The sequence below is a fragment of the Accipiter gentilis genome, chromosome W, assembly GCF_929443795.1.
Source record: "Accipiter gentilis chromosome W, bAccGen1.1, whole genome shotgun sequence".
Taxonomy (NCBI): domain Eukaryota; kingdom Metazoa; phylum Chordata; class Aves; order Accipitriformes; family Accipitridae; genus Astur; species Astur gentilis.
In genome coordinates, this window is record NC_064918.1 from 28,462,126 (window position 1) to 28,487,661 (window position 25,536).

Genomic DNA, 25,536 nt, shown 5'->3' on the forward strand with positions numbered 1-25,536 from the left:
ATTACACCCAATCCATGGGGAAATTAGGGGGGGATACCTCCCCCGTCCGTTCACCTCCCTTTTCTCCTTCCGACTAATTACAGCAGCTTTTGAGAATTTTGAATATCCTTGGGATGCGCAAGCCAGCGTGCTGTTAGTGCTATGCCTCCTGAATATGTTTCAGGTCTTCTTTAGGGCTACAAAAAGGCTCTTTAAGAGTACCACTCAGAGATCTCCCCCAAAGCTGGATACTCATGGGTGGCACGGCATGTGGGAGCATATGGGCAAGTATCTAGAGAACTTCTCACCGCCAGTGACTTGGAAGTTCACTCCCGAACAACTACAGAACCCTCATGAAGTGACAGAATATTTGAAAGAAAAATGCTGTGGCTATTCCAAAGACATACAACTCGCCTCACTGTGCTGGGCCCTGGCCAGTATCTACCAAACACTGCTTGATATTATGCAGCACCCTCGGGGGGAAAAGGGGGAAAAGATGGAAAACAGGACAACATGCACCGTGGCTACCCAAACCCTGACAACAGACACCGTGGCTGCCCCTACCCCGACAACAAGCACCGTGGCTGTCCCTACCACGACAACAGGTACCGTGACTACCCCTACCCCGGTGACAGACACTGCAGCTAAACCAGAGAACCAGCCTGTGCCAGTATCAGTCGCCCCTGTACAGAAAAAGAAACACACCAAGAAATCAGTTCGCTTAGCGAGAGATGAAGATGAACCAGGGTCATCGCGAGAACAGGAGGTAGAGGCAGAACCTGAAATAATTGCCCGATCTCTATCCATGAGTGAGTTGCGTGGCATGCAAAAAGATTTTAGCCGCCACCCAGGTGAGCACATTGTTACCTGGCTGCTCCGATGCTGGGATAGCGGGGCTAGTAGTGTGGAATTAGAGGGTAAGGAAGCCAAGCAGTTGGGATCTCTGTCTAGGGAAGGGGGCATCGACAAGGCGATTCGGAGAAAAACACAAGTCCTAAGCCTCTGGAGGTGACTTCTGTTAGGTGTAAAGGAAAGATACCCCTTCAGGGATGAAGTTACATGTCCCCAAGGCAAGTGGACCACCATGGAGAGAGGTATCCAGTACCTGAGAGAATTAGCCGTGCTGGAGGTGATTTATAATGATCCAGAAAATGTGCAGTCACCCACAGATCCAGATGAAGTCCAATGCACACAACCCATGTGGCGGAAGTTTCTACAAAGTGCACCACCAACCTATGCCAACTCATTGGCAGTAATGTCCTGGAGAGAAGGCTATGGACAAACAGTGGATGAATTGGCTGTCCAACTCCGGCAATACGAAGGGAGTCTCTCTTCCTCCCTACGGGCCTGTGTCTCAGCTGTAGAGGAGTTGTCCCGAGAGTTCCAGCAATTCAAAGTGGATCTGTCCTCCTCCTCACCTGTACAGGCCTGCATCGCAGTTATTGGGAGTAAGCGTTCCTCTGCCAAAGAGAGAGGAGAGAGAAAGTACACTCGACGGGCTAACCTGTGGTTTTACCTGCATGACCATGGAGAGGACATGAGGAAGTGGGATGGAAAACCCACTTCAGTCTTGGATGCGCGGGTACAGGAGTTGCGAGAAAAAGCAACCAGAAAAGAGAATTCTTGTAAAACTGCTGCTCCAGTTTCCCGTGAGCAGTCCCCCAGACGCAGTAGATGGGCTGATCTCACTTCTGATCCCCTTGAAGGGACTTCTGATTTACGTGTGCAGAAAGTGAGTAACGGATATTCTAACCAGGATTAGAGGGGCCCTGCCTCCAGCCAGGTGGAGGAGAGGGACAACTGAGTCTACTGGACAGTGTGGATTCGATGGCCTGGCACATCAGACCCACAGGAATATAAGGCTCTAGTGGACACTGGTGCACAATGTACCCTAATGCCATCAAGTTATAAAGGGGCAGAACCCATCTGTATCTCTGGTGTGACAGGGGGATCCCAAGAGCTAACCGTATTGGAAGCTGAAATGAGTCTAACCGGGAATGAGTGGCATAAACACCCCATTGCGACTGGCCCAGAGGCCCCGTGCATCCTTGGTATAGATTATCTCAGGAGGGGGTATTTCAAGGACCCAAAAGGGTACCGTTGGGCCTTTGGTATAGCTGCATTGGAGACAGAGGAGATTGAACAGCTGTCTACCCTGCCGGGTCTCTCCCAAGACCCTTCGGTTGTGGGGTTGCTGAAGGTTGAAGAACAACAGGTGCCAATTGCTACCACGACGGTGCACCAGCGGCAATATCGCACCAACCGAGACTCCCTGATCCCCATCCATAAGCTGATTTGCCAATTGGAGAGCCAAGGAGTGATCAGCAAGACTCACTCACCCTTTAATAGTCCCATATGGCCCGTACAGAAATCCAATGGGGAATGGCGACTAACAGTAGATTATCGTGGGCTGAATGAAGTCACGCCACCGCTGAGCGCTGCTGTGCCAGATATGTTAGAGCTTCAATATGAACTGGAATCAAAGGCAGCTAAGTGGTATGCCACAAGTGACATTGCTAATGCATTTTTCTGCATTTCTTTGGCAGCGGAGTGCAGGCCTCAGTTTGCTTTCACTTGGAGGGGCGTCCAGTACACCTGGAATCGACTGCCCCAGGGGTGGAAACACAGCCCCACCATTTGTCATGGACTGATCCAGGCTGCGCTAGAAAAAGGTGAAGCTCCAGAGCACCTGCAATATATTGATGACATCATCGTATGGGGCAACACGGCAGAAGAAGTTTTTGAGAAAGGGAAGAAAATAATCCAAATCCTTTTGAAGGCTGGTTTTGCCATAAAAGAAAGTAAGGTCAAGGGACCTGCACAGGAGATCCAGTTCTTAGGAGTAAAATGGCAAGATGGGCGTCGTCAGATCCCTGTGGAGGTCATCAACAAAATAGCAGCTATGTCCTCACCGACTAATAAAAAGGAAACACAGGCTTTCTTAGGTGTTGTGGGTTTTTGGAGAATGCATATTCCAAATTTCAGTCAAATTGTAAGCCCTCTCTACCAAGTTACTCGGAAGAAGAACGATTTTAAATGGGGGCCTGAGCAACGACAAGCCTTTGAACAGATTAAGCAGGAGATTGTTCACGCAGTAGCTCTTGGGCCAGTCCGGACAGGACAAGATATTAAAAATATGCTCTACACTGCAGCTGGGGAGAATGGCCCTACCTGGAGCCTTTGGCAGAAAGCACCTGGGGAGACCCGTGGCCGACCTCTGGGGTTTTGGAGTCGGGGATATCGAGGATCCGAGGCTCGCTATACTCCAACTGAAAAAGAGATCTTGGCAGCATATGAAGGAGTTCGAGCCGCCTCAGAAGTGGTTGGTACTGAAACACAGCTCTTCTTAGCACCTCGACTTCCAGTGCTGGGCTGGATGTTCAAAGGGAAAGTTTCCTCTACGCATCACACGACTGACGCCACGTGGAATAAGTGGATCGCACTGATCACACAGCGAGCTCGCATAGGAAACCCCAGTCGCCCAGGAATGTTAGAAGTGATCACGGACTGGCCAGAAGGCAAAGATTTTGGAATGTCGACAGAGGAAGAGGTGGCACGTGCTTAAGAGGCCCCGCTGTATAATAAACTGCCAGAAAATGAGAGGCAATATGCCCTGTTCACTGATGGGTCCTGTCGCATTGTGGGAAAACATCGAAGGTTGCTGTATGGAGTCCTACACGACAAGTTGCAGAAACTGCTGAAGGAGAAGGCGAATCGAGTCAGTTTGCAGAGGTGAAAGCCATCCAGCTAGCGTTAGACATTGCTGAAAGAGAAAAGTGGCCAGTGCTCTATCTCTATACTGACTCATGGATGGTGGCAAATGCCCTATGGGGGTGGCTACAGCAATGGAAGAAGGGCAATTGGCAGCGCAGAGGTAAACCCATCTGGGCTGCCGCACTGTGGCAAGATATCGCTGTTCGGATAGAGAAGCTAGTGGTAAAAGTACGTCATGTAGATGCTCATGTACCCAAGAGTCGAGCCACTGAAGAACATCAAAACAACCAGCAGGCGGATCAGGCTGCCAAGATTGAAGTGTCTCAGGTGGACCTGGACTGGCAACGTAGGGGTGAGCTATTTATGGCTCGGTGGGCCCACGATACCTCAGGCCATCAGGGAAGAGATGCAACATATAGATGGGCTCGAGATCGAGGGGTGGACTTGACCATGGACACTATCGCACAGGTCATCCATGAATGTGAAACATGTGCTGCAATTAAGCAAGCTAAGCGGCAAAAACCCCTGTCGCATGGAGGGCGATGGCTGAAATATAAACAGTGGGAGGCCTGGCAGATTGACTATATCACACTCCCACGAACACGCCAAGGCAAGTGCCATGTGCTTACAATGGTGGAAGCAACCACTGGATGGCTGGAAACATACCCTGTGTCCCATGCCACTGCCCAGAACACTATCCTGGGCCTTGAAGAGAAAGTTTTATGGCAACACGGCACCCCAGAAAGAATCGAGTCGAACAACGGGACTCACTTCCGAAACAACCTCGTAGACACCTGGGCCAAAGAACATGGCATTGAGTGGGTGTATCACATCCCTTATCACGCACCAGCCTCCGGAAAAATTGAACGATACAATGGACTGCTGAAAACTACATTGAGAGCGATGGGGGGTGGAACTTTCAAGCATTGGGATACACATTTAACAAAAGCCACCTGGTTAGTTAATACTAGAGGATCCGCCAATCGGGCTGGCCCCACCCAACCAAGACTTCCACATACTGTAGAAGGGGATAAAGTCCCTGTAGTGCGCATGAGGAGTATGTTAGGAAAGACAGTCTGGGTTAGTCCTCCCTCAAGCAGAGGCAAAGCCATTCAAGGGGTTGTTTTTGCTCAAGGACCTGGGTATACCTGGTGGGTGATGCAGAAGGATGGGGAGGTTCGATGTTTACCTCAGGGAGATTTGATTTTGGGAGAGGATAGCCGGTGAATTGGACTGTATGATATTTAACTGCTAAATAACCTGCCAATGCATGTCATTGTATCTATAGTGTCTATATGCCATATCAAGGGTATTATTGTGAGAATTATCCAAATGACTACAGGATGGACTTTTGAAACTGAGCCAAGTACAACAGCGATAGAACTTGAACTGGCACCCAGCAATTTCCTCAAGATCAACATCTTCGACCTGCAGACCAAGGGCATGAGTTGCACCAAATGTACTAGCCACAAGTTCCAGAGGCAGCATACAACAACCCAGCATCTCACACCATCTCTCTCTTATCCTGAAGAACTGTTACAACAGATAGAGCCCCAAAATCGATGGACACATTAGAGGGATAGCCCATAGGCTAAAAGAACACCATGTGTGTGTGTGTGCGAGGTCGGGGGGTGGAGTCCATATACTTATATATATAAGACAAGGAAAGTTGTAGTGGTTGATTGGGAAAAAAAAATGTAAGATCTGGGCATGATGTAGATGGTATAGAATAAGGGGTGGATAATGTCCTGGGTTCAGCTGGGATAGAGTTAATTTTTACAGGAACCTGGGAGGTGGGGGCATAGCCGGGGCAGCTGACCTGGACTAGCCAAGGAGCTATTCCATACCATGTGCCATCATGCTCAGTATATAAATGGGGAGTGGGCCGGGGGGTGGTCTCTGTTTTCGGTGGGGGAAGTGGCGGAGCGTCGGGTCCCGGGTGGTGAGCAGTTGCACTGTGCATCACTCTTTTTGTATACTTTTTCATTAGTGCTGTTGTTGTTGTTGTAATCTCTTTGTGTTTGTCCCAGTAAACTGCCTTTATCTCAACCCTCGAGGTTCCAGTTTCTTTTTCTTTTCTTTCCTCCGTCTCCTCCCCATCCCACCGGAGGGGGGCGGAGGAGTGAGCGAGCGGCTGCGTGGTCCTTTGTTACCGGCCGGCCTGAAACCACGACAAAGTGGAGCTTCAGTGACTCTAGTTATACATACCTTTACTTTGATTAGTATAAAGTTCTCTCGCTTTGCTTTTAAAGGTATATGCTAGAAAAAATTCAGAGCGCATGCTCCGTGGGGGGGTGGTCACACTTTGGAGGTGGGTAACTTTTGGGATGGAGGTGTGGTTTGGTATTATAATGAGATTATAATGAGCAAAGTTCATCCAAAGGACATGGTGTTGCATGCCAGTACCCCAGAGGGCACGTGTGATATAAATCAGAAGTAGGGCATTAGGTTGACAGAACCCCCTTTATTTTACCTCCTTGCTTCAGTGGATTCAATGCAGGGACCAACCATTCTTGTTCTTATTGTTCCAGTTCCCTGTCCCTGCAATCACAGAGCCTGGCCATGACATCTCCACTCCGCTCCACCCTCTGTGTTACTTTTCAGAGTCAGCATACCAAGCTCCCCTGGTGTTGCTAACATCTAAAGTTGCAGGTTATGTTGCTTTGGGAATTATTATGGAACCGATTCTTTACATGTCCACTGCATTCCACCCTGGAGGTTCACCTTCCCTTGAAGGGGGGGGATGTCATATCGATAAGTCACCTCCAGCAATCATTCCACAGTAAGTGACACAACGGTGCAACGCTTACTAAAAGAGATATTGCTAGTTTGAAGTATAATTGGTGTAACTGGTGTAACTGGTGTAATTGCTATATTGTATGCGTTTGACAGTGACGACTGGAGTATATGATATTACAGTATTTGCATGCATAGGATAAGCTAACCATATACGTTTGACAGTGGTGACTGGAGTATATGAAATCTTGGTTGAGAACATTCTTTCTGGGAGGAATATGGGCACCCAAGAGTCAGCAGAAACTCCTTGTTCCCCATTGGGTTGTATTTTAAAACATTGGGGCAAGTTTGGAGGGGATCTGCTAACAAAAAAGAAGCTGACAGAGTACTGTACTTAGTGGTGGCCGAAATATAAATTGGATGATGGGGAAAAGTGGCCAGAAAAGGGATTGTTGAACTATAATACAATTCTGTAATTAATGTTGTTTTGTAGAAGATTGGATAAATGGGATGAGGTGCCATATGTTGATGTGTTTTTCTCGTTAAGGAACAATCATGAAATATGGAAAAAATGTAATTTGTTAACTTCTGATTCAAATGTAATGATGACGATGGAGGATATTAAGAAGATACCAAGGTGTTGCTCTGTTTGTAGTATTGGGAAAAGGTGCCTAAAACTGAAAGATGAGGAGGTGAATATCCAGATGTTAGTAACTCCAGATAAGGAAAGTGTTACGGGGTGGGGTGGGGAATAGCAACAGAGGTAGTGAAGCTTTTAGTACAATAGCAGGCAGAACTCAAGCACAACAGCATCCTGTAATTCAGGCCCCCCTTCGCTGTAGGGTTATAGGGTTATTCCATGCGGGGACCGGATGACAGGACACCAATATGATGATTAAAGTCACCAGTTTATTGAGCCTAGCTGATCATTCTTATACAGTTCTCAAAGTTGCTTAGAAGCTTTCATTGGCTGCTGCATGCAAGCATTTGGTGTCCACGCACACAAGCATAAAATGTGATTGGTTATATCGACACTGTACACGCGCATAAACATAAGATACAGTTAGTTATACTCACTGTGTACACGCGCATACACACAGGACATAATTGGCTATATTATCTAGAGCATGCGAAACTTGTCTCAGTCTAATTGGTCAAGATAAACTGCCGAATTGAGGTTCTTTGTGCCAAGTTCCCTTTATCGTGGAATGTGCACCTGTGTTTTTCTAATTGGCATCTTTCTTTTTCTGTCTTCTTGTTTATTCTGTTCAAGGCCTTCTAAAGGCATCTGGAATGCTCTTGCGACCATGAGCTACTTTCAGGCCCGATAACTAATTTCCATATAATTGACCCCAACATCTCCCCCTTTTTTGTTTTTTGTCAATTAACACAGCCTTACTTGATCTATCAATTAATTTTTAAACAGATTGCAACATACAAGGATGGACCATCTGTACATTCTTGTGCCGTCTTGCTCCGCAAACTCAGCCCAGCAATCAGTAGGTGTCAGCTTTATGTGGGCGTCCCCACGGAGGCAACAATGGCCTTACCGTACACCAGCCCAATGCTCTTCGGAAAATCCCAGTATTTATACATTTGCAGAGGAACGGGTTTAAGCACACGTGGCCAGCGGGTGCCAAAATCCGCCTCAGTTGCAACCTATGACGCATGCGCTCTCTGGCCAGGCGTGCTGCACGAGTCATAGCCATCCTGTCTGTTGGTTCATGGGCTTTGTGATGCGGTTGCAATGCACAGAGACCAGTTATGTTAGCCAAGGTGACCTACACGTTAGTTTTCGGCTGAGGTGGTATTCATATTGCTGCACCATCTAAGATGTTCCAGATGATGATGGTTGTACAAATTGAAAGGGAGTCCATTGTGGGCCTGCATCTGTGGAAACACAAGCATAATCTCGCCCCCAGGTTATTAATGAAAATGGACCTTCCCATTGCCCTGTTTCTAGATTCTTAACTAAGACCATGACCTTACCCCTAATTTTGGCTTTAGCTAACTTTTCTTGTGAAGAGAGATTCCCTACTTTTTTTTTTTTTTTAGAGAGCATTAACAGATCTAGTCATCATCATTCATGAGCATCGAATCATACATGGGATAATAGCTAAGAGTATGAATATAGGAGCCACCAAGAAAATCAACCACTTTAATATTTGCCATATCCAAGGCCCAAACCCCAATGATTCTAACCAGTCACTAAACAGGTCAGTATAGTATCCGATCTTGTTTAGGTTCTCTTGTAACTGATTTAACTGTGAATGCTTATAGAATGGTCCGACAGGTTCATGCAACACATTCCTTCAAACTCTTCACACCCATGTCCTATCTCCACAAATCAAAAACACTCCTGGGGGCAACAACTTCCCCCTGCAGTATTTACATCCAAACTTGCAGTATCAACGTCAGGCCATAAAGGTAACCCTGTTATGTTCTGCCATCCTATAAAGTATGACCCTGATCGCTCTTTCTCCTTCTTTACCAAAACAGTGTCCCCCCAAAAAATATCACTCCTATACCATTATATGGTTGTAATTGTGATCGGAGATATCGACAATCTTCTAAATGGGAAATATTGGTTACCTCAGGTAAAGAAAACATTAGATCCAATTCCTGAAGGGGCAAGCTCGCACTAATCAGAAGGCTTTCCACAAACAATTGTTGCTGTTTAGCTCCTATCAAAGAGGGCCACCACTTTTTGCCAATCTTTATGCACATCACCACATCGCTTGTTGTCATCATGTTGAATTTCCCAAATTCTATATTTTAATTAGTCTGGTTGTACCATGAGCTGTAAAATTTAGGGTTAAAGTCTGGATATCCAATTAGACATGTGCGAAAAGGATCCCCTGGTGTAGCTAAGGACAGACAAAAATCAGTCAATTTTAAATACAGATCCCGTGAGTAAGGTCATTGCAATCATTATCACAACCATTTGCTTTTCCAAATCCCTTTTTTTTTTTTTTGGTCTTTATCATAAATGACTACATATCGGGGTATCTTAATACTACTTCCACACTCGGCTCTTATGAGTAATGTTTCGCCGGATACCGATCAACATTAAATCATATATATTTGCTGCAATAGCTCTAAGCTGCTTATTCTCTATACGATTAGTTATACACAAAGCCAAAATCAGTAAGCGATCTATTGAAAAATCCTCTGCCCACTCATGCAAGGTTAGTTGGTTAGTTAAATTTCTATCACAATGATCACACAAAAAATTTTCTATCCCTTTCACCCACTTGCACTAAGATGCATATCCAGGGCCGGGCACCGTACTCCGTGTTTTTCACATGCGTTCTTAATTTCCGTATTGACTGCCAGTCTCCGTCGTGATTTGTCTAGGCAGTCTATCTAGGGCTTCGGGACCTGCTGAAGTCTCCACTGCCTCTTGTTCCCTATCTTCTGAGTTGTTTGTGACATCTGATTGCTCAATCCATGGCTTGACCCATTTCACTGGTATCCAATGGGTTTGTTTGTTACCTGTGGAAACACAAGCATACCTTCTTCCCCACGTGAATAACTTGCAAGGTCCCTGCCATTGCTGTAAAACTGGATCGAATATTGAAACTTGCAGCTGGTTTTTATCAACATTTTTGCTCCCACACATATGCCTAGTAATTGGGATCTGATCCTCAGTACCACGTGGCTGTAGCCAATTCAAAACATATAGTGCTTTGCTTATTAACTCTTGGGGGGTACAATGCCGCATGTCTTCCCCCATTCTTAAAATGTTTAAACGATCCTTTAAGGTCTCATGTGCACGTTCAATGATAGCTTGACCAGTAGAATTATGGGGTATGCCAAAATTAGGAGTTACCCCCCATAGCTGTAAAAATGTTTCTAATGACTGTGCGCGATATCCCAAGCCATTGTCTGTTTTAATTTCTGTTGGCACTCCCATGGCAGTAAATGCTGCCAAAAGGTGCTTAATTACGGATCTGGCATTGGTTGATATATGAACAGTAGCCCACATAAGGTTCGAATATGTGTCAATAGATACATGAATGTATTTATATTTCCCAAAACTGGGATACTCTGTAACATCTGTTTGCCAAATTTGTAATGGTGATAGTCTCTGGGGGTTCACCCCTTGTGGTTGTAAGTTTGGAATGTTCGCACAGTCTGGGCAAGCAGCAATAATAGTTCTGGCTTGCTGCGATGGGAGATCAAATTGTTTACTCAGCGCTTTTGCTGACTGATGATAAAATTTATGGGATAGCAGTGCTTGTCCAAAAAAATCAGGTTTGGGTGTATTAAAACAGATGTTTGCATTGGCTACTACCAGTCGCTCCGTGCGCGCATTACCTTCCACAATGAATCCCAGCAACGTTGTATGGCTACGAATATGATCGATAAAAAATAAGTCTATCCGTCTTTCTAATAACATCCATAATTTCAAAAGTGCCATAAACAGCTGCTTATTACTTACAGTTTTTAGCAAGGTTCTATGCATACGTTTGACTATCCCAATGACATATTGAGAATCCGAAACAATGTTGACAGGTGTTTTATCCCATTTTTTGAAAACAGAGCATACAGCTAATAGCTCAAGCACCTGTACTGACCCCTCTGACAGAATGACTTTGAATTTCCAGGATCCATCCTGAAGATATACAAATCCCGCTTTACCTGTTCTGCTGCTAGCATCAGTAAAAACGGTAATTGCCTCCAGTGAGCTTTCACTGCAAATAGAGCGTGGTTCCATTGTTAACATTGTTTTAAACAATGGGTGAGGGGGGTAGTGATTATCCACTTCCCCCTTAAAACCCATCAGAGCTACTGCAAGGCAGTCATTTTTCATCATGGCATTATTCACAATATCAAGCGACATAGGTAAAATAATTTTGTCCATTTGCTTCCCTGAAATTTGTGTTGCCCTTGCCCCTGCTTATTGAATGCACATTCCCAGGGCTTCAATTCTAGTGACTACCATTTTTGACATGCTAGCAGGCAAGAATATCCATTCTATTATTACCAATGGGTTTTGTTCCCGTCACTCATCCCACTGACCCAAAATTCCCGCAACTTCCTTATCTGAGTTATATACATATAAATTTATGGACAAATCAGGGACGTATCTGCCAGACATGGATGATGTGATTTTCTGCTCAATTGCTGTCAAGGCTTGTCATCCCGGTGCACTTAGTTGTCTTGTAGAAGTTAAGCTATCACTGCCCCGCAATAAATCCAGCAGCGGCTGTAAGTCTGTATTTGTAATACCACAATAAGGCCAAATCCACTGTAGGAGAAAACTTCACAACCCCAGCAGAAATCTCATGTTCAGTGAGGTGGCAACCAGTGGCAGGGAGACTGTGAAGCACTAAACGAGCAGTTTCTAGAGCTAGCCTTCTGCTGAAGTCCTATCCTTTATGCTTCTCCATTTTAAGCATAAAGTACTGCACACAGATGACATATTTGTACTTTCAAAGTACCTTTATAAATGCATTTCCAGATGTATCTGCTACCTGTGCTCTCCAGGTGTCAGAACCGTGGACTAGACCTGGCTGGTCCAGAGCCCTCATTGCCTGACAGGTCCTCCATTGCCCAACATTGTTGTGTAGCAGTGTCTACCATTTTTGCCACTGACTAAAGGTCACTTGAAGCACAATGTTGTGTTTTGCTGGCTTCTTGATCATATTTTGAAACATGCTGGGATGCTCAGTCAATTAGATCATTCAATTAACTGTACACAATTGGACAACTTGAATGAGAATTATTGTAGCCTACATTATTTGCATTTACTGTTTGGGGATAATTGTCCTTATTCTTTTAACCTCTGTAAAATATTTTCAATGGTATTAAATAGTTTTGGGTACCATATTTATACATTGAAGAGTGTTTCTACAGAAGACATTCAACCTATGAAGGTGTCATCACATTGTCCATTTGGAAGGTTTTGCTCCACAGGTTTTCTCATAAGTTGTTAATTGCAGACAGGGTTAATTTGCTTTTAAACTCTATTGTCTCGCAGTGCCCTTTTTTTCCTTATTGCCTCTGTCATCAGCTAGTGCTCTCCCTCACATTCTCCCCAATTTTGCCCTGCTGCAAAAGGGAACATTAAGCGAATCAGATGTGTCACTTCCAAATTGAACAACTTTGTGAACAAATTACTGATGTGAAGCACAGGATATCTAACATGCAAGATGACACATTTGTCCATGGCTACAGAATTGGTGAGCAAATGGCTAAAGCTGGCACTAAAGAGATCCAGCCATTCCACAAAAGGAACAAAGACTAAACTCAGACCAGGAAGCATTTCTAAAATTCTCAGAAATCCCTGACACTTGGAGGCTTGAATTTTAACACTCTAGAGAATGCTTTATTAAAACAGAAGATTCCTCATTTATGCATATGTGGCTCTGCTTTCTGAGTATAACTCTGTTCAGAGCAATAATTCAGAATACAAGACACAAAAAATGCAGAGCTAAACAATGGATCTTACTGAAATCAATAGCTAAACACCTGTTCAATAATGGAGAAAAGGAGCTGCATTTCCAGACATTTATTGCTGATGTCAGCAGTGGCATAAGGAAGAAAATTAGTATATCTTGGAAACTGCTTTCCACTAATTTGCTATTCTGTGGATGGAAGCACTTGTGTATCTTTATATGAAAAGAAAAGAGGTGGTGACCTACAAAGTAATTAGCAGGAAAAAGTAGGTTAAAGCAGAGTTTGCTTTATTCCTCATTGCTTCCTCGCAATTTCTCCTTCTGTTCTGTCAACAAATAAATTGCAAAACAATAATAGTTTATTTCAGATAAAAATTAAGCAGAAGAAGGAATTATAGGATAGTATCAATGCAAATATGCCTCACAGTGAAATAAATTCAGAGAAACAGGAAAAAAGCCTGAAAAGCCATGTATTTTCAAATTCAACGAAACCAGAATTTTGCTAAAATAGATTATTGTTCTCTATAACATGAAATATTATCATATCTGTTTTTTGTAAAGAAATTAAGTAATTTACTAATATATACTTCTAAAATTTATTTTTTAATGTTTGTAATGCTTCTGTGGAAACACAATATCAAAGGAGTATGAGAAAGAGATACAGATTGAGACTACACTGGAATATTCAGAACAGGATGATTTATGGCAGATTTCTTACTGCAAAACAAATTGCAAAATCACTTTCTCTGTTACATAAGAGCCATTACTATATGCCAGTTATCAGAATAATGATTAGGGAGAAAATCTCTAATTGGCTTAATTAGTTGCATTTATTTATGACCAAACATTTGCTGTGAATATTTATCTAAATTCAAGCTTTGTGTTTTACAGACTAGAACACTATGACAAGTTATTACCATGATTCTCTTATACAGTAACCTGCACTTCATTTCAAAACATGAGTATTTTAAAATAAAGAACGTGCCTAACATTGTGCAAGCTTTCATGCAACATCAAAATCATACCATGCTCACAAATAAACATTGATTTTTCTTCTACTAAGTTATTATGTCATACTGTGAGGGAGGGAAAAATCCTTATTCTGTAGAAGGCACTGGAAGCATTCAAGTGATTTTTCAAAAGCACTGGACCTTCACTCAGCTCTTCTCCTTGGTATTCACGTGTTTAGCTGCCTGGAGGCTTTACATTGTCACCCATCACCTTTGTCTCCCAGTGCCTTCCAAATCAAATTTTAAACAGTGAAATTCCTAAAGGGGACTTTGGAGTGTGGAAACCTCAGCTTAACAAGAGTTAAGTCAAGTGTCTGTTTGTGAATGTCTTGATCTTATTACAGTACCACTTTAGTTTAGGGACAATTTTGTCCATGGCTGTTACTCTGTTGTGAGACAGTGTGCATTTGACCCCTGCTAAAGTTGATAAGAATTACTTGCAGTTCTCACACATGAGGAAGAAAATAAGCTTCCTTTCTCATTTTCTTATTCCTTTAGCTCTTTAACCTGTGCAAAACATATGGAATTAAATTTTCATTGGGTAGAAAATGATGCATTCCCATAGCATTGTTTTCTAGCTGTTGGATTATCCAGAGACAGCTACATGAGCTGCCTGTATCCCAGATCTGGAATTCAACAACAACATTTCATTCAGTGCAACCAGGTTCTATCCACTGTCTTCCCTGAAGGTCACTGAAAATGCCTTAAAAATAAAGCTTGTCATTGCTATCCAAGGTAAATTATTTATAGCAAGAAATACCTTGACTAAAGGCATTTCATTTAGAAGAGGACATTTCATCTTAGTTCAAACACCAGTTTGTGAATTTATGTTGAGGGCTTCAGATTTTTTTATCTTTTACATCCATCTCCTGTTATCTGCCTTTTTAATATTGCGTGCTTATATTCTGAAAAGTATTCTTTTGATACAAACTTCACTAGGACCTACAAAGGTACAAATGTTGTATTCTTTAACTGTCACTGGTGATCTTTATTATTTAATCTTACAGGAATACTGTGTTTTTACAGCTTATCTCTTTGCTGAGCCAAATAAATGAAAAGATTATCCTAAACTCCGAATACCTGGAACCACCACCGGGGAAATTTAATTTCCTCAGCATTTCATTTCTAGTAATATTGGCTTGGTTGTACCACTCTGCTGTGATTTGTGAAGTAAATGACAAGGCTAAATGTGCTGAAAATCTGACGTTCCTTGAGCAACAAAGGGACTGAAGGCAAATGTTACAATATTACTGACAAGACCAGTAGTGGTTGTTTAAGCATTTGCTTCATAAGCAATAAAAAGCAGCATTAAAAAAACCCCAAACAACAACAAAAAAACAACCAAAAAAAAAAATCAAGCAGGCCTCTCTGCTTTTTCTTTCTCCTTTGATTAGCTTTCTTCTGTCGTTTATTCTTCTTTTAATTAAAAGCTCATCTGTAGCAGCTGCTTATGAAGCTTGATTTTCTCTTCAGTGGCATTTCCTTCTAGAAGCCTTTGCCATTGAAGGTTTTCTCCTTGATATGAGGCATATTTTTATTATTACTTACATTGCAATACCACCTTGTCCTGGTTTCAGCTGGAATAGAGTTAGTTGTCTTCCTAGTAGCTGGTACAGTGCTGTTTTGAGTTCAGTATGAGAAGAATGTTGATAAGACACTGATGTTTTCAGTTGTTGCTAAGTAATGTTTAGTCTAAAGTCAAGGATTTTTCAGCTTCTCATCCCCAGCCAGTGAGAAGGCTGGAGGGGCACAAGAAGTTGGCACAGGACACAGCCAGGGCAGCTGACCCAAAGTGGCCAACGGTGTATTCCATACCATGTGACACCACATCTAGTGTATAAACTGGGGGGAGAGGGGGTGGGAGGATTGCCACTCAGGGACTAGCTAGGTGTCAATCGGCGGGTGGTGAGCAATTGCACTGCACATCATTTGTACATTCCAATCCTTTTATTATGACTGTTGTCATTTTATTAGTGTTATCATTATCATTATTAGTTTCTCCTTTTCTGTTCTATTAAACCGTTCTTATCTCAACCCATGAGTTTTACTTCTTTTCCCGATTTTCTCCCCCATCCCACTGGGTGTGGGGGAAGTGAGTGAGCGGCTGCGTGGTGCTTAGTTGCTGGTTGGGGTTAAACCATGACACACCTCCAGCTCTTAGTAACTGCATGATGAACAAACCAACAAGAAAGTTTCTGCCCTGAAGACCTTACAGTCTATGCTGTAGCAATGCAGAAGTGGCACATTATTGGTGGGGGAAGGTGTTGGGTTGGTTTGTTCACGGGGTTTTGTGTGGTTTTGTATTTTACCTGGTTCACTGTTGAACTCAGACTAAGGGACCTGCGAGATTTGAAGTCCCATGGCCAAACTGACCTGATGTACAGCTCACCTGACTTCAGAAAGTCTGGGGAGGAACCTCAGATATCCAGAGCCTTTGTCTCCTTGTCTAATCCCAGGGATTTTTTTTCAGATGAAATATTTCTCTGTTTTCTCATTTTCCTCACTTCTTCATATTTTCCACTTGCTTGCATTGCTTCCACAAATAAAATCTTTTCACTTGAAGCAGCCTTCCTTCTCCCATATTTTGATAAGGAGGTGCTCTCCACATCCATGTAACATTATTATCTGTAATCAGTCCCACAGGTCTGATTCAGTCCCTCTGAATCCCTGCAGTGAAAGCACCAGGCACTGTTCAGCCAAATCTTCTTGCAACTCCTTTGGTTCTGAATTGGGTTTCCTCTCATTCTTTCTATCTCTTGTCTATTATCCTTCCTGCAATCCTTAATGGCAGTTAAGAGAAGCTGTAACTGTAACTCAGATTCAGCACAAAAAGTTATCTTCCTGTTTTTCTCCTGTTATGGAGACCCCTGCTTGGAGAGGCCAGGTGACATCTGCAGGTTTCATGGTGTGACTCTGGAGTAGCTCAATCAATGCCAGTGAATTTACAGTGTTGTGTTATAAAATTATAGCAAGGTGAGAGACTGATCTGTGCCAAGCATCCTCTGTTAGATTTTATTCTGCTTCCATTTCCTATCAGTTCTGTCGATATTCTGTCTTCAATATCTTTATAGATTTTATCCAGCTGGGAGTAGTGCAAGAAAACATGGGGGAAAGTCTGCTCACTCCTAAAGCAACATAAGCCTGGTAAAATCTGAGTAGTTTTCCAAAGATAACTGAGAGCAGAGTTTTGACGATTATTTGAAATGACAGAAGATAGACTTAGTCATTACAAAGTAGCTGTAGTAGTTTCTCATGATTTAACCCCAGCCGGCAACTAAGCACCTCACAGCCACTCACTCACTCCCCCCACATTGGGATGGGGGAGAGAATCAGAAGAGCAGAAGTAAGAAAACTCATGGGTTGAGATAAAGACAGTTTAATAGGTAAAGCAAAAGCTGTGCATGCAAGCAAAGCAAACCAAGGAGTTCATTCACTACTTCCCGTCGGCAGGCAGGGGTTCAGCCGTCTCCAGGAAAGCAGGGCTCCATCACGCATAATCGTTACTTGGGAAGACAAATGCCATAGCTCCGAACGTCCCCCCCTTCCTTCTTCTTCCCCCAGCTTTATATACCGAGCATGATGTCATATGGTCTGGAATAGCCCTTTGGTCAGTTGGGGTCAGCTGTCCCAGCTGTGTCCCCTCCCAACTTCTTGTGCACCCCCAGCCTACTAGCTGGTGGGGTGGTGTAAGAAGCAGAAAAGGCCTTGACTCTGTGTAAGCACTGCTCAGCAATAACGAAAACATCCCTGTATTATCAACACTGTTTTCAGCCCAAATCCAAAACATAGCCTCATACTAGCTACTATGGAAAAAATTAACTCTATCCCAGCCAAAACCAGAACATGGTTAAACCTCAGATGGTCAACACATCTTAAAGAAAGCATGACTACTTTTTCCCATGTGAGCTTTTAAATTTCTTAATCAAGAAAAAGAAGTGGCAGCCAAGCATCCATTGTTAACAACTGTGTACCTGTACTCTCAGGAATAATTAGAGTAAACTGGAACTGTAAACGTCAAGGGTGGGGAGACATGTATGGAATTCCAGTTGGAAATCCTAAGGAAAAAAATCTGCTTTTTACCATGAAATAGATTTTTAATGCCCTGAAGGCTTCATAACCACAATGCCCATTTGAACTGCCTTGAAATACAAAAGAAACAAAAGCTTACATTTTAAAGCACAAGAAAATAAGATGAGGGAATAAGATATATAATCCTCAAGATGCACTGAGTCTCAAGGTTGAAAAACTGCATTAAGAAGTAGCAACTCTGCTCTGGGTTTCATCCCCACAGGCTGGAGCCATGGCCCCACAGAGGAGCCATCCTAGGGACACTCAGCGCAAGGGAGTGTGGCTCACCCCATGCACTGCTCTGTGCTGGAGGCACCCACAACAGCTCACAGCTGGCAGGCAAGTGATTTTTTATTTATTATATATTATTTTTAAGAATAAAAGTGAGGACTTCTTTTCTAGTCATTAGGAGGATGTTTGAGCAAAAGTTTTTGAAGGAAGCAGTAAGCAAAATGTTGGCTTCTCCCATGCTGGAATGGCCTTTCACGGCATCTTTCTTTTATTTCTCTACCAATGGAGAAGTAGTTACAGCACTAATGCAAACAGTAATTGGAGTGGTAAGGGGAGCACAAACCTGACCTAATTAGGTATTATCCCCAAAATGCTAAACCCTAGAAAATCAGACATCCCACAGGTATAAAAGGGCAAAATCTCCACAGCAAATCCCTACCAAACATGGTGTGTGCACACAGGATTAGCAAGTGCCAAAGGAAGGGAAGACTCCCGACACTCCCAGTTGCAGAACTCGAGCAAAATCAGGAAGAAAGAGGAGAAAGAAGGCTAGAAAGGCACCAGCCACCATGTACCTCTGAGCATGCACTACAAGACCCTCCTGGCCCATCTCAGTTATTTGACTGTGTCCAGAGACACCAAAAGGCTATTCTGTTTTTGATATAAGTGATAGTCTCTTCACCTCCAAAGACATGGCTGGTATGATATTTGTGATGAAATACTGACAACTCAGCAAGCATCACACTAACTCTGTGGTGTGTGAGAAGAATTGTCTAATAAAAGTAACATAGCATGTTCCATCAGTTTATACACCCTATAGACATAGTTCGGCTTCTGACTGGTGTTGTTCATGTGCATTGCCTGACAGTCAGCTGCAGTTGTCTCCCCTTCAAAAAGGAGCCTTGGACTCTTGTTCAACAATGATGAACTAGAAATCCCAGAAATTATGAGAAAGGAGGGGGGACAAAACCAGACGAATTCAGGTAGTCACCCAAGCAGTAAGATGAAGCAAACAAGAGTCCTTTGTGAATATATAAATGTAGCTTTTTTTTTCTTGTGCACTTAGTGAACATCAAATATGATGATCTTGGTTTGAAGCGATCTCTATTTAAAGGTACTGTATTAATTTGGACTAATGAGTGGAAAACCTACTGGGAATTACAGAATTTGTAAATCACATGACAGCAAAAGAAACAAATAGGGGTTTGGTTTTTTTTCATAGAATCTTTAAAGTTAGAGAAAGATAAAACCTGTGTGCCCAGCCAGTCCCTGAGCAGCGATCTGCCCCTCCTGGCCAACTTCCCCAATGTTTATATACTGAGCATGATGTTCTATGGTATGGAATACCCCTTTGGCTAGTTCAGGTCAGCTGTCCTGGCAATGCTCCCTCCCAGCTTCTTGTGCACCTCCTCACTGGCAGAGCATGGGAAACTGAAAAATCCATGACTTAGGATAAGTAGTACTTGACAACAACTAAAACATCAGTGTGTTATCAACATTATTCTCATCCTAAATCCAAAACACAGCACTGTACCAGCTACTAGGAAGAAAATTAATTCTATCTCAGCTGAAACCAGGACACAATGAAATCAGAGTAGGATAATGAGAAATAAAAAAAAAAATCTCAAAACACCCCTCCTTTCTTTCCCGGCTCAACTCCACTCCAAAATTCTCTACCTCCTCCCCCCAAGCAGCACAAGGGGACAGGGAATGGGGGTTGCAGTCAGTTCATCACACATTGTCTCTGCTGCTCCTTCCTCCTCAGGGGGAGGACTCCTCACACTCTTCCCCTGCTCCAGCGTGGAGTCCCTCCCACAGGAGACAGTCCTCCACAAACTTCTCCAACATGAGTCCTTCCCATAGGCTGCTCCAGTGTGGGTCCCTTCCACAGGGTGCAGTCCTTCAGGAGCAGACTGCTCCAGCGTGGGTCCCCCATGGGGTCACAAGTCTTGCCAGAATACCTGCTCCAATATGGGTTCCTCTCTCCATGAGATCACAGGTCCTGCCAGGACCCTGCTCCAGCACAGGTTTCCCACAGGGTCACAGCCTCCTTCGGGCATCCACCTCCTCCAGCATGGGGTCCTCCACGGGCTGCAGGTGGATATCTGCTCCACCGTGGACCTCCATGGGCTGCAGGGGGACAGGCTGCCTCACCATGGTCTTCACCGCAGGCTGCAGGGGAATCTCTGCTCCGGCACCTGGAGCATCTCCTCCCCCTCCTTCTTTACTGACCTTGGTGTCTGCCGGGTTGTTTCTCTTACATGTTCTCACTTGTCTCTTCTCTAGCTGCAATTGCTGTTGTGCTGGGTTTTTTCCTCTTTCTTAAATATGTTATCCCAGAGGCACTACCACCGTTGCTGTTTGGTTTAGCCTTGGCCAGTGGTGGGGTCCATCTTGGAGCTGGCTGGCATTGTATCTAACAGACACAGGGGAAGCTTCTGGCATCTTCTCACAGAAGCCACCCTTGTACCCCCCCGCTACCAAAACCTTGCCCAATACAGACTTCTATGAAAATACAGCAGGCATCCTCTCACATTTATCAACCAAGTCTTTATTCAAGACACAACAATGTTCCTTATCCAATTTGAGATATTTGCATAGTTCCTTTTCTTTGGCCAACAACAAATCTAGAGCTAAGCAATTTTGTAAGGTCATCTTGCTTTAACCTGTTCGTTTACCAAGAGTAATCCTTTTTCTGTTGCATTTGCTAAACTGTTCATTTGCAAGTGAGATTAGTGAATAATACTTGGTTTTCAGAAGCCATTATTCCAGGGGTTAAAAGTGCTTCCATGGCCCATCCTACCTTTGTGGCTCTTGAGGGGCCATGCCATGGGTCTGCATTTGATTCCCTTTTAACCTTTCCCCATAGTTGAGGGGTCAGAGGGTTCTTTCTCCACAGTGGGCATAATGTTAACACCCCTAAGGAAATTTGATGATTTGGAATATCAAGATGAAGTGTCCCATCACTTAAAACCCACACAGTATATTCTGGAGATGAAATGGTTTTCGCATGGCATTGGACTTGTCTTGGCACTACATCTTGTTTCTCTAGAATTAAATTTTGACATTGACATCCAATTCTCAATGTTTTTACATCCCTGTTATGTTTTTCAAAACTCCCATGAGAGCAGTTGAATTCCATTCAGGGGCATATTCTCCATCCTTGGGTTTCATGATAATCTCATCATAATGACTGCTAGTATTTATAAATTGTCCTGTCCATTCAAAACACCATGAACTAAGGTTTATCTTCCATGGGGCTTCTCCAATTTGTTGGATCCTTGGGTGTAGGGCAGTTAACCTTTCGAGTAGCTCAAATTCTCCTGTCCCAGGTCCTCCAGTTTATGTATAACAGGAAGATAAACCTGTCTCATAATTGCTACCTAGAATATACATCTTGTTCCGTATGAGGTAGCAAGTCACATTTGCTTTTAAGCTTTTGCTTAAGTTTACCAGTGGTGGCTCTTTCAATGCAAGAATTCCCCATCCTACTGGATTTTGCCGGAATGTGGAAATGGTATACAAGTAGCAATACTCGCAGTGTTTTGTAATTTGCCAAACCCCTGAATGAATTTCAAAATCAAATTATCTTCCAATCCCTTAATTTTTGTCGTGGTTTAACCCCAGCCAGCAACTGAGCACCACACAGCCCTCATTCACTCCCCCCCACCCAGTGGCATGGGGGAGAGAATTGGAAAAAAAGTAAAACTCATGGGTTGAGACAAGAACAGTTTAATAGAACAGAAAAGAAGAAACCAATATTGATAATGATAATACTAATAAAATTACAACAGTAACAATAAAAGGATTAGAATATGCAAGTGATGCACAGTGCAATTGCTCACCACACGCTGACCGACACCCAGTTAGTCCCTGAGCAGCGATCCCCCCGCCCCCACTCCCCCCAGTTTATACACTAGATGTGGCATCACATGGTATGGAATACCCCGTTGGCCACTTTGGGTCAGCTGTCCTGATTGTGTCCTGTGCCCCTCCAGCCTTCTTGCTGGCTGGGCATGAGAAGCTGAAAAATCCTTGACTTAGACTAAACATTACTTAGCAACAACTGAAAACATCAGTGTCTTATCAACATTCTTCTCATACTGAACTCAAAAACATAGCACTATACCAGCTACTGGGAAGACAATTAACTCTATCCCATCCGAAACCAGGACATTTCGTTAGTGTCATGAAGTTAATGATGATTAAAATTTTGGATTCCATATTCCTATCAAAATCATGAACAGGTTATCACAATATTTAACAAAAACATACTGTGCCCTGCTCCTGAGTACAATTTACAAATTAACTCTTTTACATTTTAGATGCAGAGAATTGTCTGTTTTTCCACAATCCACTTATCTGAAGGGAGTCCCTTCTTGATCTGAGTATAATGGATTCAGGGTCCCACTCCGTTAATTTTGACTGCAGTATATGTGGTTAGGAGAACTTGAAAGGGTCCTTTCCAACGTTCCTTCGGAGGTTCGTTGTGCCAGGTTTTTAAATAAACCCAATCTCCTTAATTGTAGATACCTGTTAAGAGAAGACAGAACCTTCCCTAGAGAAATCACATACTCTTTAAGATATTGTTTCCCTGTTATTTCTATAGAACCTGGTTCATGATTCATGCTTTGATAGTTTCCCATATAATATCTCAAAAGGGCTAACCTTTTACTTAGATCTTGGTGTAATTCTCACTCTCAACAATGCTAAAGGGAGAGCTTCCAGCCATTTCAACTGAGTTTCCTGACAAATTTTATTCAATTGTCTCTTAATTGTTTGGTTCATTCTTTCTATTCTCCCACTAGACTGCGGCTTCCATGGGATATGCAAGTCCCATTTGATTTGTAAAAATTTAGATACCCCTTGGACTATTTCTGCTACAAAGCACAGTCCTCAGTCTGAGGAGAACCCTCCCAGTACCCCGAATCTTGGAATGATTTCTTTCAATAAAACCTTTACTACTTTCCTTGCCTTGTTTGTGCAACATAGGAACGCTTTGGGCCATCCTGAAAAAGTATCCACAATCACCATAGATATTTCTATCCTTTACAATTAGGTAGTTCAAAAAAATCTATTTGCAAGTAATCTCCAAGTGTATAACCTCTTCATACCTCTCCTGGGGGGGCCTTTTCTGCTCCTAATTTATTTAGTAAATCCTGTCCCATAAGAGGTAATGGACATTCTGTCATATATAAAAATTCATGCATCAATGTTTTATTTCCAATTTCACACATCATAGGTTGCTCAAAAGGCCTAACCTCTCACATTCCCATGGCACCAACCACCAACATAGAGAATTACTCACAGGTCTGTTACAGCTATTTAACACAGGTTAAGTTGCCCCTGTATCTACCAAAAATTTAACAATTTCATTCCCCAGCTTGCCTGGAACCAGGGGCTCGGCAAAACTGATGTGCGGAAAACAGACTCCACAATCAGTAAGATTGTAAAGTAGGTATGTTCATTCAGCGCTGGGCAGCACGGGGGGGGTAGTCCCACCAAAGTCGTGCGCGCGCGACTCGGCAGTTCACCTCAAGTTTATACAGTCAAGTGTTACATATTCACAATACGCCTATACATATGCATGACCTATCCCCGCTTCATATTAAAATTAGCTCCGAGAGGTCATTTCCATAGTCTCCTCTCAACTGCGCTTGCGCAGTGCCTCCTTATGGTGGTCGTCTGGTGGTCGCAGAGATGAAGATAGAGGACTCCTCTTCGTCACCACTAGTAACCTCTTTCCTTGTGCAGGCTCAGTGATTTCTTGGTATTCACCCAAGCCGCAAGACCAGTCTTAGCTGGCTCTTGGGGCCAGCTCCTGCTTCTTATCAAGGACTGTCTTTACCTCATTGGCTGGTTCTTGGGACCAGCTCTTCTTATCAAGGACTGTCTCTACCTCAGCTAATTTCAACAATGTAAGCACTAAACATCATCTTTCACCCCCCTTTATTATGTCTACTGAGATTCTTTTGATTCCCCTTGTCTCAGTACCCCCTTTTCTAGAAAATAGTAAATTCTTTTACTATATTTAATCCTAGTACTTCTAACACATTATTTCCCTATCTAGCATCCTCTCAAAGTATTTGTTGGTCTCGAGTTTTCGTCGTAACTGATTCTTTTTCCATTCACTGTAAGAGTCGCCTTTACTCTTACAGCACAAAAGGCCACATCGAACCACTATGCAAAGGACCACAGACAAGAGAATGATGATTATTATAGTGACAAACAATTACTTTAACCATGTCAAATTTGGCAACCAGGAGGTTAGTTTTTCTAATATGCCTGTCAAGCCCCAAGAAGTGTCATCTTGGGAAGCTTCATGTAGTATTGTAGTCTTTTCTCATATCTCCTCAAGATCTGTTTCAATTTGTTGGTTTCGATTGATATAGGTACAGCAAGTTTGGTTTATAACTACACATAAGCCCCCTTCTTTTGCTAAAAGCATGCCCAATCCCATTCTATTTTGGAGTACTACTTTACTTAGGGATTGTATTTCCAGTTGCAGCCCTCGAATTGCATCAATTGTAGCATTTTCTATAATCTCTAATGTAGCAGATATATTCACGATGGCTTTCTCCAATTCGCTTACCCATAAAGAGGGGATTAACCATCGGACAGAACTATGGTACCCAGTACCTCGAATAACTAGTGGGTTTTCAGCCCGTTTTACACGGAGCCAGGGTGTTCTCAAAAACCCTTGGGGAGGCGAAGCTCCCTCGAATATATTGGTCTGAGGTATAAGGTACCCTCAAACACAGTGTCCCTTCCAGTTCTGGGGTAAACTCTTTCTGGCCCTGCCATCCCCACACACCCACCAGTATCCGGGCCCTATGTTGCATCTTGGACCGAGATGCGGGTCCCTTCTGTCTTGTTCTCGCCCCCTCTTTCCTGGCCCCCTCTTTGGTTTCCGGATATAATAGAAACTGATAGTTAAGTTCAGCCCAAGATGTTCTAATTTTCCTTTATCAAAAGTTCCCAGATTTTCCGCAAGGATACAATTGTCCATGTCTCCCCAAATATTAACAGTAATATACTCAAATTTTTTTTCAGAGCTGGCTGAGCCCCTGTGGAAAATATTTTTGGTGCTGGCCGAGCCCCTGTGGCAAATATTTTCAGTGCTGGCCGAGTTCCCATCGAAATTATTTTCGGGTCCGGTCGAGCTGCTGTCGTAAATATTTTCAAAGGGGGTTTGGCTGGCCCCGAAATAATTTCGATGGGATCTCGGCCGGTACAGAAAATATTTTCGATGGGGGCTCAGCCAGTACCAAAAATATTTCTGCCGGGGCCTCGGCCGGCTCTGAACAAATTTTTGACGGGAGCTCAGCTGGTACTGAAAATATTTTCGAAGGGGTTCAGCCGGCACCGAAAAATAGTTTCGAAGAGGGCTCGGC

The 25,536-nt window shown here is 43.3% G+C and overlaps 1 long non-coding RNA gene across 1 annotated transcript in view; it reads right to left on the minus strand.

Moving 5' to 3' along the window:
* Nucleotides 1–7,969: 7,969 nt before the first annotated feature.
* LOC126035527 (uncharacterized) overlaps nt 7,970–25,536 on the minus strand; it is a 73,434-nt gene continuing 55,867 nt past the window's right edge. The window contains exon 3 of the long non-coding RNA XR_007504970.1: nt 7,970–8,088. This is a non-coding gene — a long non-coding RNA (uncharacterized LOC126035527). The remainder of the gene's footprint in view (nt 8,089–25,536) is intronic.